Here is a 12,899-nt window from a genome sequence, read left to right on the forward strand (position 1 = left end):
AGAATAATAATTAGAATAATACTGAGAATAATGATAAGAATAAGAGAGAAAATAAAGATAAATGTTAAATTCCAGTGTTGTTTTTTTCAATTTCATGGGGCTCAGTGGGTAGCAACCTACAACTTGAGTAAATAACCCGGTTTGGTACTCTTGGAATAGGTCTAAAACTTAGTTTGAGAACAAGGAGAGGAATATGGTGCTGGAGACTGGATAGGTGAGAAGAGCTGGGCCTGAGCCTGGCCACTGACCCAAACCTGTGAACAAGAGAATAAGGATGTTCACATTTAGCCTTTTGAATTTTCATTTTGGAGGTATCAGAGCACCTTTCTGCCAGCTGTCACCTTTGCTGATGTAGAAGTGATGTGCCTGGCAGTCCCTGCCTGGCAGCACAGGGATGTGCTGTGTGTGTGCCTGGGCTGCCAGGCAGGGTCAAGACAGGAAGCATGAGAGCTGGTTTGGAGACAGCTTTTGCCAGCAGAACAATTTTAATGCTGTGCCCCTTGTCTTGCCGGTCACTCATCTGCTTTCTGTCACAGCAAGGACTCTCTATCATTAACATATTGACAAGCAAACTCATTTTATCACCTCTGGAGATCAGAAGGAACTCTAGGATGTCTCAAATATTACTATATTTTTTTTTAAGACTACAGTAAACAGTTCAGTGTTGAGCAACCACAGGCATTGAACTATATATTATTTAGTCTTTAGTGAATTTTGCACTCTATTAATATAATTTTACTAAAATTGTTACTTTGTAATAGAATGTATGAAGCCTCTCATGTGGTTTGATCCCCTCTCATGCGGTTGACATAGCTTAGGTAAAATTCATAGGATGAGGTCTTTGGTGCATCATGTTATGTAAACCTCTGTGTTATATAAAACTCTTACATAAAGCCTATGACTGCATTTTTGGTAGATCAGTATAAACTTCAAATGGGCAGGAAATCTCATTGCTACCTATGTGTACAAAGTTGGGGTTTGAGTTTGGAGAGTGAACCAGAGTGGAGCTTCCTTTGGTTGCCTTCATGCTTGGTTCCCTTCAATCACTGCCAGGAAGCTCCTTGTCACCACTGCTGGTGCTGCCATCCCTGCAGACCTGTGAGCTCCTCAGGTCTCCAATTTACACGAGTGTTCCCATGAAGTTGCTGCTTCAAGTTATCGTAGCAACATCCAAGGGCCTGCAGACTTGCCTGCTGACTTGTGCAGCATCACCACAAAGGATCATCTATTTTTTAAGTCCATTTAAAATTCCCAGTTATGGGAATTCCATATTTTGTTGCAAATATTGTTTTAGGGTATCAGCACCTTGCAGGGAATACAGAAAACCTCTGCAGAAAATGAGTTGAAACTTGATAAATTCGTAGGAAGGAGTAAATAATTAGGAAAGTTTAACACTGGCATGCTGCCTTAAGATTTGAGCAAAAGCTTTCCTGATAAACAGTGAGTTCAGATTGCTGTTCCCTGTCATCTTTTTCTAGTCACCTGTGTCCATGTTACTGGGAGTTACTCTTCTGCCTGGTGTAGACAAGGCAGCTGCAGTTGTGCTCTTGGTCACCCTTTTGACCCACAGCCCACTGAGAAGAAAAACCAACAGACATCTTGCAAAGCAAATGATCTAATACCAAGTAACATATCAGACAAAAGCAAAAGCTCAGGTAAGGAAAGAGAAAAGACAAAATAGAGGGGAAAGAAAGCTCCAGGGAATCACATACCAGGACATCTGTTTACAACACTGAGGAAGATGTCAAAGGATTGAATGGTTGCTTCAAGAGATCCTGGGGGACAACAAAGCAGCAAGACTTAGGAGGGTTCTGGCAGCCTGACTTGGTAGGGAAAAACCACCTCAGATCAACCAAAGTCTTTATCTAACTGGGGAAGTGGCCAAAAGAGAAGCCATGGTTGTGCTGCATCACAAGCTCAATAAGGCTTTCAGCAGAAATTTGAAGTGCCCTCATATGTGGAGGGCCTTAAGTACAAAAAGCACTGTTTATCAGCAGCTTCTGGCCAAACTGGTGAGACATTTCAAGTGGAGCCACACAGGTCTGTTCTACACCAGTTTGTCTCAATTTTTGGTTGTAAAATTAATGGAGGATATGAGCTATCAAACCCATGGGCTACACTGAGCGGCAACATCAGCTCTTCCACTGATAGTTAGAAACTATGAAAAACAGTTAGGAACCAAAGTACTGAAATCAATCAAACAGAGGTGCAACACACTTGAGGAGGTGTAGTGGGCAGGCGATAATCCCAAGGAAAGGGCTGAGGGTTCTAGAGGGAAAAAAAGAAGTTGATGCCAGTGGAGGAGGGGAAAAGAAATAAAAAGAGGGAAAATCCCATTTGGGGATTTATCATAGTACTGTGTATGAAGCACCTGGGGTAACTCTTGTCTCAGATGTTCTGCTGTCAGCATCAGTGATGCTTGGCAAATGTTTGAGTTTGTTGCACCAACAAAAATATCCTCAGGACAATCACAACTCAGATGGAAAGTACAGCCTGTAAGAAATAAGGAATTAGATTTTTTTTCCAGAAAAGAGAAAAAGCACGCAGAGTACGATTTTCTAATATGTAAAACAAATTAAGAGTAATCATCTACATACTCCCCTTCCTCTTGAGGGTAAGGCAAGTAGCAGTGAGTTTGGCAGCAGATTTGTGTTGGATACTTCGAAAAACTTTCAAGATAATGAAGCAACACAACATTCCCTGGGTGTTTTAAAGAACAGCCAAGACCAACATGTAAAAGTAGCTGTGCATCATTAAGAATCACAGAATGGTTTGAATTGGAAGGGACCTTAAAGACCATCTCGTTCCAACTCCTCTGCCATGGGCAGGGACACCTTCCACCAGACCAGAGCTCAGAGCTCCATTCAGCCTGGCCTTGAGCACTTCCACAGATGGGGCATCCACAACAACTCTGGGCAACCTGTTCCCAGTGCCTCACTACCCTTACAGTAAAGAATTTCTTCCTAATATCTAATTTAAACCTATTCTCTTTATCGCCATGCTGCTGTAGAGAGGGGAAATGCAATAGGTAGTGTTTAAGGACCTTTCCAGGCTAACATCGCTGCATCAGAATCAGCAGTCAGCAAATCAAAAAAAAATTACAGACAGGAAAGAAAAACCTTCTCTGTTAGGGTCCTGTGTTTTGTTTTCACAACTGATGTCAGTACTGGCAAATGTATTTAAATGTGTTTCCTACAATAAAGAGCAAATGTGAGGTAGCAAGCTTTCTCTCTCATCAACTTGTTAAGCTGCAGGTGGTGTGGGCTGATGCCTCCATGGCTCAGGTAGGGTTATGTCTGGAGTCTGGGGCTGCAATGACTGTCTTTCATAGACACCAAGCAGAGGGACCAATTAAACAACCTGTTTCAGCAGTAACTGAAGCAGCAGGAAACCACTACCAAAACCAAGTCCCTGTGGGCCAGAGCCCTAAGCCACATGGTAGAACAGATTGCTCTGATGGCTGACTGTGAACACTGGAGTTGGATGTTTGAGCCACGTGTCCATGTCTCTCTCCCCGCGATATGCAGATAACAAAGGGAAATGTCAGCACAGCAATGCACTGCTGAAGAACTGCGTTTGCTCTGCTTCATTACTCAATGAAAAAGTGGGCTGGGATTTCCTGGCCAGCAACCTGTTCACAGGACAGGGCTTCTCTAGTGCCTTGGGCACCCTGAGCACAGCACCCCAAAATATTAGGCTCATCTTATGTGACTTTCTTCCTAATAAAAAAAGTCTCATGTTTTATCCAGGCCAGAAAAGGCAACACCAGCCCCCCTTTAAACCAGAAGTGTCAGATGTCTATAGGACATGCCGTGTGGGTAATACTGGTGACTGGGCACCCCAAAGTCTGTCTCCAGCAGCAGCAGGAGAACTTGGTTGCTTTCTACAGTCCATTTTCCTCCTCTGCCCTCAGCATTCCCAGCTGTTTAACACAGGTGGTGGGAGACATGTCCACCCTTTGTATGGCACTGCTGTCCATGAATCCATCCAGTTGCTTTGGGAATGTGCTGGTGCCACTGGCCTCCACAGCTTCCTGGGCGGCAAAGACACATCTAGATTCCTTGATAATGCCAGTTTGAATCTTCATAAATTCCTTTTTGAAGACCCAGCTATACTTCACCCACTGGCCTTTATCTATGCAGTTGCTGACGTGATCCCAGAACACCATCAGGAACCAAGGCAGGTTTGCTCCTTATGGGAGCTGGGCTGACTGTCTCTCAGCTGACTAGGTTTATTCACCACCCCATTCATCTTTAATACACTCTCCTATATTTCTCAGGATGGGCACCAGCCTGTGATCCCAAGGACGCCTGTGGAGCCAGTGCTGCAGTTGGGAGTGACTGTTTCTAATGCTTGCCTCAATTTATTTACTTGTCTTTCTTGAAACCAAATACACCCATATTGGATGCACATGACCTGCTTTTTCCCATTTCAATGTTAAAAGTGATCACTTTGTAGGATTGTAACCTCAGAGCAGCTTCCCACTAACACCCCTCAAACGAAGCCATTGTGCCACTCTCTAGTGTTTGTTCCTGTGGGTTCCTGAACCAGCTTTTCCTGGAAGCAGGAATCTATTGCAAACAAAAATTCCACTTCTGCATCTCATCCAGCCCATACACAGGCTCCCACATGTACCACCATCCTATATTTACTACTTCTCTGGCCCTACTGACCACACTTACTGAATTCAAAAAAGATTGACAGTACAGTCCTACTACAGCATTTTTATTAATAGCAACTGGAATTTCCACTCCCATTTTCAGGATGCTTCTCTTTTCCTGTAATATTTTTATACTGTGACACTTTTATCCTTCACATACAGCATCACTCATCCATCTCTGCATACTACTCTGTAATTCCAGAGGCTGGCAATGTAGTATCTTGTTGGTTTTCTAGCCCCCAAGTCTCTGAAATGCCCACTATCTTAGTGTTACCTGGCGCCAAGAATTTGCATTCTCCTGGCTTGATTTTGAAATCTTTAGCAACTGTGTAGGAAGAATTTTAAGTTTGCCCTCACTTCATTGCTTAATATTGCATATGCCAAAACCTTGACACAGTATCCTGTCTATTTTGTCTGTCTCATTTATTGGGATCGTGCTGTTTATTTCCCTCCTGTTTTTTTCAGAGGTAAACTGAATGTCAGCCATGTCCACCTTGTAGATCACATCAATTCAAATTGGGTAGTCCTCTGCATTTGTCAGCTTTTCCCTGTTTCTAATGGAAATGCTGCTCTAGAAGCTCTTCAATCTCCAGTGACACAGGTTGCCTATGTTACAGCTCAGGTGCAGCCTACCTTTCTAGGTTGTTTCTCTCATCCATGAAGTTTTGCCAGTTCCTCACGTCTCAATCATCTACAAGCCCCTGCATTTCCCTCTGAGGCCATCATGCAGCCTTGGGACAAGGGATCAACTCCCAGTACTCAGAGCATCCTGCCTTCCTGACATGGGCTGGGTAACCTCCCAGAGCTTAAATTGGCTTAATTGCTTTGGGAAGCTTATGTCAGCCTAGTTTCTCCCCTGAAAGTATAGCTAGGATCACTCATTTCTTACCCATGCCTTATTAAGCTAATTAGCAATAAGGAGAAATGTTCAAAAGCATGAAAAAACCCACACAGAGAGGACATGGCTAACCTGACCCTACTGCTGCAGCCCTCAGCCTTCCACAAACACCCCAAGAACTGGAAAAGTATCTTGTTGCAAGGCAGGCAAGGAGAAATTTAACTCATTTCTATCCTTTAAATCAGGTTTTATTTTATGAATTCCCTACCTATTCAGGCACCCCTCAGTTGATTCAGATCAAGCAACTGATGAAGTTCAGGAGAGGTCTGGATATGTGCATGGTTACAGAAATCAGGAGTTCCTGTCATAACAATAGAAATCCTGGAAGCATATTTTTTGCACCTTTTCCTTAGAAATGGGGACAATCTCTAACAAGACATGTCTGCATGCCTGAGTCACAAGGGCCATATAGAGGACCAGATTATCCCACAGATGTCTGCCCTGAAGCATTTAATAGACAGAGGCAGTCCTTCCCTCCTGCCAGACACAGAAGAGTAAAGAGGAGCTGATACCAGATCTGATCCAGTGCCCAGCAACCTGGCTTCTGGGTAAATCAGAATTGTCTCTCCCTTGTGACTCCTGTGACCAGTGAACACCTCCTTACTGATAGTGCATGGACACTGATACTGAATAGACCATCATGGCTCTTGCTGTATATTCTATAGGTAGGTGGCCTACACTTACCACATACACAGAATATTTCAGTAGCAGGACTGTCAGATTGCTCTATATGGAGGCTGAAGAGCTAGCTGAGCATAAAGAAAGTCTTGAGGGATTCAGGCAAAACTGCCCAGGTGTGGCAAAGGAGGTTGGTATACAGAATATGGGCAGGGAATAAAGGCATTCATGGTGGGAGCACAGCACTGAGCATTACTAATTTTAACATTACAGAACATTACTGATTTTATTTTTTCTGAACTAAACATTGGAGTTTGAGGAAGTTTGGAGGAAGTTACCAAGATGCTGTAAAAGACATGTTTGAAAAAGCAGCAGAAGTGTGAGTGTCTCATGAAGTCACAAGTCTTTCATGAACAGCTGAAGGCTGGTTTGTGCTGGAGCAGGAGAGCTGCCATTGGGGCCTCTTATGCAAAGAGATGTGACTCCTTTTGTCACTTTGCCTACGCAACCAAGAGAAATACCCCATCAGCTTGGAAAGAATTTCTTTGTGTTTATTCGGCAAGCAGTGAGATATATTTATATCTTCATGTGTGCTAGTGATGGATAATTAATTTTCAAGCTGTTTTGCATGGTCAGGAAGAACCGCCCCATGTACTCAATGTTTGTGCTGCCAGACTGTGCTGCCCTCCTGGGTAAGCCTGGCATGCCTTGCTGCCTTGTCCCAAGTAGTGCAGCCTTCCCCAATAGTCCAAATAGAGGTTTATTGAGGAAAACACTTCCCATGACATGTGACACTTCTTGTATGCATATATGATTAAGCAAAAATTTCTGGAAACACGGGAGATCTACCAACCTGCCTCAATTACTATGATGTAGAAGAAGCAAACTAGTACATCCTCTATGTTTCTCCCCTAGCAATAAGGAGACCATTTGGAGATTACTGTTTGGTGAATCATCTTCAGTGGTATTTTGAATTTTCAGATTTTTTAATGTCACTTCATTTGAGCCGTATCTCTTCTATTTTCCTTTCTGCCAGGTGTACTTCCCTCTGTTTCCACCTTTTTTACACTCACTCACAATCACGAACATGAAGAGCCCCACACATGGGCTGCTGTGACTTTTTGCAGTTGGTTCTCTATGGGAGGTACCAACAGTACAGGAAAACCTTACAGAATTGAATCTCTCAGTGCAATGATACGGGACGAATCCCCCAGCTTAAAATGTGAAAGAGCTGCTAAAAGAGTGAAACAGCATTTCACACTCACAAATCTACCGTGGGGGAGAAGCAGGTCAGGATGGATTCTGCTGTGGGGAGTTCTGCCACCCAGTGGCTTTTTTCCTTACTGCTGCACAGCTACAGTGGCTTTGAAATCCACCCTGCTGCTAATTCAGGGTTGTTGACCTTTGTTGTCTCTGTACAAGAGGGGATAACAACAGAAACCTGGCACAGTCTCTGCATATCCGAATTCTCAGCAGTTGCAGCTCTGGTCATGTTATTGTTCCTGGATCTTTGCCTGTGAAAACTTCATTCCATCCAAAAGTGGAGGTTCACATTTTCTCATTGTCAGCAAGTTATTGCTTCCAAGAACTGAAGGGGAGCAGCCGTTTTCAGACAAGGCTCCTCCTAGTTCCAAGCTGTTAGCAGTGGGGCCTTAAATTAAATTAAAAGGTATTTCATTTTTTTAAATAATAATTATGTTTGTGCTGTAAAAGCAGAAACCCTGTTGTGTTTGGGAGGATACACAAGCAGCTGTTAGGAGTTTCTGTTTCTTGTATGACCAGCGAGTATGGGAAGAGTGCACTGAGCCAACTGCTCCAGCACTCCACCAGCAGATAAAAAGCCCATTTGTCTCCTGGAAGTGCAGTAAGAAGTTGGGGAGACATCTTGCAGCAAACATGTCAGGTCTGTCTGTGATATTTGTCTAATATTCTTGTAAATAATTCACTGTACCAAACTGTTTTCCATTAACTGCTGGGATCAGGTTAGCATTGTTCCTCTCAGTTGCTGTTTGTATGTCTTCCCTCCTGCAGTGGCATGTTTTGACAACAGATAAATGCAGATAAATTGCAAGACAAACAATCTGCAAGTCAGATAAATTGTAATGATGTAAATGAAGGATGTTTGTCTTCGATTTTCTTGTTTATGATAGCTATGGAAAAGCAAGCTGGAGCCAGTCAGTAGTGTAGGATTTCTCTTGACTCTCACTGATTTTATTTTTTTTATTTTATTTTGGAGTAGAAAAACCGCATTTTTGAGGTGCCTTTCTCCACTGGCCATGTGGGCAGCCCAAGTCACAAGCTTAGACTAGACATCTAAGTTTTAGGTAAGCTAAAATTAGGGGAGATGAATTGTGCACAAAACCCCAGTTCACCTCACAAGCTCCACAGTGGCTTTAGGCTGGCATGACCGAGAGGTAATCCTCTCCAGAGCCGACAAGATGTACCATGACCACACCTGCCAGCACAAACGCCTGCACGAGTATCTGAGTGATGCCACGGCTTTCAGTCATGGATCTGAAAGCATTTTAGCAGCATGAGCCATGCACTGCGCTGGCCTGACATCTGGTTGTAAATACCGCTCTTAGGCTGTTCGGAGAGCTATGGGAATTTTCTGAATGTTGACACAACTGGAGCTTTGGAGCCAACCGTGAAAACAGAAGGTCTGAGCTGTGTAGGTAGGCACTAATTCAGCTGTTCATCTCCCTTTACACTCACACAAAAGCTCATGCCTATTATGGATCTCTGTCAGTCATTGCCATGCAAGCAGATTTTCCCACAACCAACACAAATCCCACTTGAGCACATAAATTTACGTTGAGAATAGCGTTGCCTTTGAGATGATATTTAAGATCATCACAGAGAAAATGAAGGTCTGCTTGGTGCATCCAACCCTGCCATCAAATCTGCTTTTCTACCTTCCTTAAGAGGATTTCCCTCACGACCCGAGCTTCTGAACATTTTTCCATTATAGTCCTAAATTAAAAGGCCCTAGATCTGGGACTATTCCACCCAAAGGTTTAGATTTAAAAGAATCACCTTTTAGTTTGCATGCTAGAGAACTGCCCTCTATATTTGAATAAAATGTCTTTTATATTATCTGTGTATTGATTTCCAGGGCACTTACCCTTCAGCAAAATTAGTCCATTGTATCATTGTTTCTCTCTAAATAGAGTCAGAAGGATTAAAAATGTCAGCACAGTCATAATGACTTATAAAAACTGGGTTTGGATTTTAAAAATGATGGGCAATGTCATGCATGTCATGTTGTAGGATTTCATGCCTCAAGAGAAGACTGCAGAAAAAGGTTTGAGGAACATGGAGAAATACCATGCCAAAAGTTGTGATTGATTGCTGGTATTATTTTTCAAGAGTCATATGCTGGGGCAGTGCTGAAGGATGGCTGGGGTGACCCTAGAAATACATTTGGTATAGTGCAGTTATAGTCAACCTTCTTGAAAACACAAATCTCATCCTTCATCTGAAGCAGAGTTAGAAGAGCAGCAGGGGCCCTGTTGAAAGGCAACCCACTAAGCCTTTTCAGCCAACTCTGTGGCCACACTAAAGCCAACGCTGACCACATTGTCAGCTGCCAGAACCTGGGAAGGACCCCAGTGAGTGTCAGGGCATGAGCAGACTGCTTTTGCACTGTGATTGCTTCCCAGCACTCCCTTGGGAATGAACAGATTATCTGTTCCTATTTTATATCTAGGTAATAAGTCTTGTTTCAAAAAGCACTTTTTTTAGCTGAGCATGGAGGCCTGCAGGCTGCAGCTACACATCATCAGATTAATTACACTTTATGCACCACAGGGGCCTGGCTAGTGGGGGATCTTGCTTCATTATTCATGCCTACATTTGTGCCTCACTTTTTTGCCAAGTTGTATCCTTATCCGTAAAATCCCTAAACATTTGTCATACACATTGGGATCTGCTTTTGTAACAGCTCCAGCCCCCTCAGACTTGTTCTTTACTATCCCATACAAGAGGATAAGGGGAGGAGAAGAAGGAGGACTGGGGCAGAGATCCAGGGGAGATTCTTAGAGGAAACAGATTTTCCCACCCTTGATGCAGCTGGGGAGGAGAGGAGCAGGCACCTCGCACCTGGAAATGCTGAAGCAGCAGTCATGCTGCTTTCTGCACAGTCACCTTTACAACAGCAGCTGTGTTGGTTTTTTAAGGCTCTGAAAGACAAGGAAGTGAGGCAGGAATTCCTCTTCAGTGCCCCAACAGTCTGCCCTTCACACATCTGCTGGCTTTACCTGCACCTTGGACTGCACTTGCTTCCTCTTTATACAGTCACAAAAGAGGTAAATCATGAGATTAAGAATCAAAATGAACACAAGCAACCTGTAAGCAATGAAGATCTCTGGATAAATAGTGGGATAAATAAGTAGTGGGGTTGGGGTTTCTGGTATGCTGATACTGCTGTCTCACTTTCAGGCTGATAAACAGTACTGTAAGATTGACAAGTCATGGGACACTGAACAGTACTTACCATGAGACACAGAGACTTTATGCAGATTTATAAATTCAGAAAAAATTCCCAGCTTAGACAAAGGAACGGGACCTCAAAGGTAGAGTTTTGTCAGCTTTGAAACACTTCACACATGTAAAGCCAAGCACGATAATGCTGTAAAACCAATCACTGAAGAAAACACATCCCAGTCCCTCTGTTCGTGTTACCACCCATCTACAAATCAACCTATCCTGGTTGCCTATCCTGGCAACTCTGAAGGAGGAACCCACTAATTTTGAAAATGTCTGGTTCTCTCCAGAGGAAACATAGTTATATTCTTAAACACTGATTACCCTGAAGCAGTCCCTACAGTTGGGTCCCTTTAGTCCAACTACAGTAGTAACACGTCTGAGGTTATTAATGTGGGTAGGCATGAAGGAATATGCACACAAGAAAACAGTCATAAAACTGAAGACATTAGCAAAATATAGCAAGGGGACAACGATCTCCAAGTCTGGATGTAAATGAGGAAATTATGATTTCTTCACAAAGTTAAAAGACAAAAGGAATACCTCTGCGACAAAAAGAGCCGGAAATGTTAATACTATGGCCACAATCCTGGTGAAAAGGGAGGATAAACTAAAGCAGTGCAGTTCAGTTGTGATTTTTGTTTGTTTGCTTACTTACTAATGAAGTAGCACCTCTGTTTATGTGTTTCTTTCACTCTCATTTCAGGTGGGATAATGTAGAAGCTAACAATATCCAGAACTACAACAAACTGAATACTGGCACAACACACAACTATGTCAATAATGTGGATGCAAGAGCCAATTTTTATAAGAGAACTGGATATTGAGATCTCTGAATAATGATTAGAGTCACTGATTCATACTTTGCTTCTAATTAAAAACAACCTGGATTTCTCCCTCAGAAATAGTAAGAATGGGGGGGAGCAATGAAGCCAGAAACAAGTACAAGATTCCAGCAGGGTTTTTTTCAGCTAAGGCTAAAAAAGCAACTTAAAACATAACACTGCTAATAATCCAAACTGTGACCTATCTCTTGCCATTTTCAGCTTACTTCAGGAGAATATTCAGAGTTTTCACCTGTGCCTGCAGTTTCTCAAGCAGCAGATTATTGTTGCACGAAAGTTATAACACTGCTTAACAAGATTTTATCTGCCTTGCATCTTATCTGCCCATACCTCTGTCTAACAGCAGTACAAAACAGCAGTGCAGGCCGTTCAGAGAGCTGTCCCTGCCCTGAGGTCTTCAAGACCCAAAGGTTTTCAAGACCCAGATGGATAAACTACTGAGTAACCTTGTCTGACCTCAGCACTGGCCCTGCATTGAGCAGGAGGTTGGACTAGAGACCTATGAGGTACCTGCCAACCCGAATTTTGTGATCATCTTATGTCAGTCTGTTTGTTCCCTGCACAAAAAGTCTGTTTGTTCCCTGCTTCATAAAGATCTACACAGAGCATTGACAAAGCTTCATTAATGAAAGGATGTGGACATACACTGTGTTTGTGCACCCTGTTGGTTCAGGTTTTAGACTTGAGAAAATCTTTAGAGGATGTGTGCTTATACAGAGAAGGTTTGAGATAGTAGATTGAGTGTATGACACTTGTGACCTTGGAAGAAATACCATTTCAGAAACACCCAAACAGAACATTTTGAGGAAATACAATTTTCTTTTTCATTAAAACTGACAGGTTGTCAATTAAAGACATCTGAAAGCATCTCTTGTACCTAAATCTTTCTCAGAAATAACAGGTACTATCTATGTTCCCTTCTCTGTACTTGGGAAGCAGTTATTAGCTCTGTTTTAACTTAGGTAGTTTATCACACACTTTTGAAGCCCTGCACGGTACCAAGCAAGCCTGCTCATTAACACATTCCCTCTGGAATACCCTGCAGTACTTTTGTGGGCTGTAGCATCAGTACTGTGCAATGAACAAAAGATCCACGTCCATATCCGTATCCATATCCACATCTGTATCCGTACACACGCCGTGTGGGACGGAACTGGAAGCGCGTCCTCTGCCAGAGGCTCACCAGCCTGCAGTGCCCTGGACCCGAACCCGAACCTGCTTGGTAAGGCTCTGGTGCTCCATCCTGGCTCTGGTGCTCTGGAACTCCAATCCTGGTACAGGTCTTATTTGCTATCCACCAGCAACAAGATCCATTTGATCCAAGATCATCTTCTGGGCCCTAGTACTTGTGCCATCTCTTTCAAGCATGCCCTGCACATTGGGTGCACTACAC

Source organism: Manacus vitellinus, unplaced genomic scaffold (genome assembly GCF_001715985.3).
Source record: "Manacus vitellinus isolate BGI_N305 unplaced genomic scaffold, ASM171598v3 scaffold_7_pilon, whole genome shotgun sequence".
NCBI lineage: Eukaryota > Metazoa > Chordata > Aves > Passeriformes > Pipridae > Manacus > Manacus vitellinus.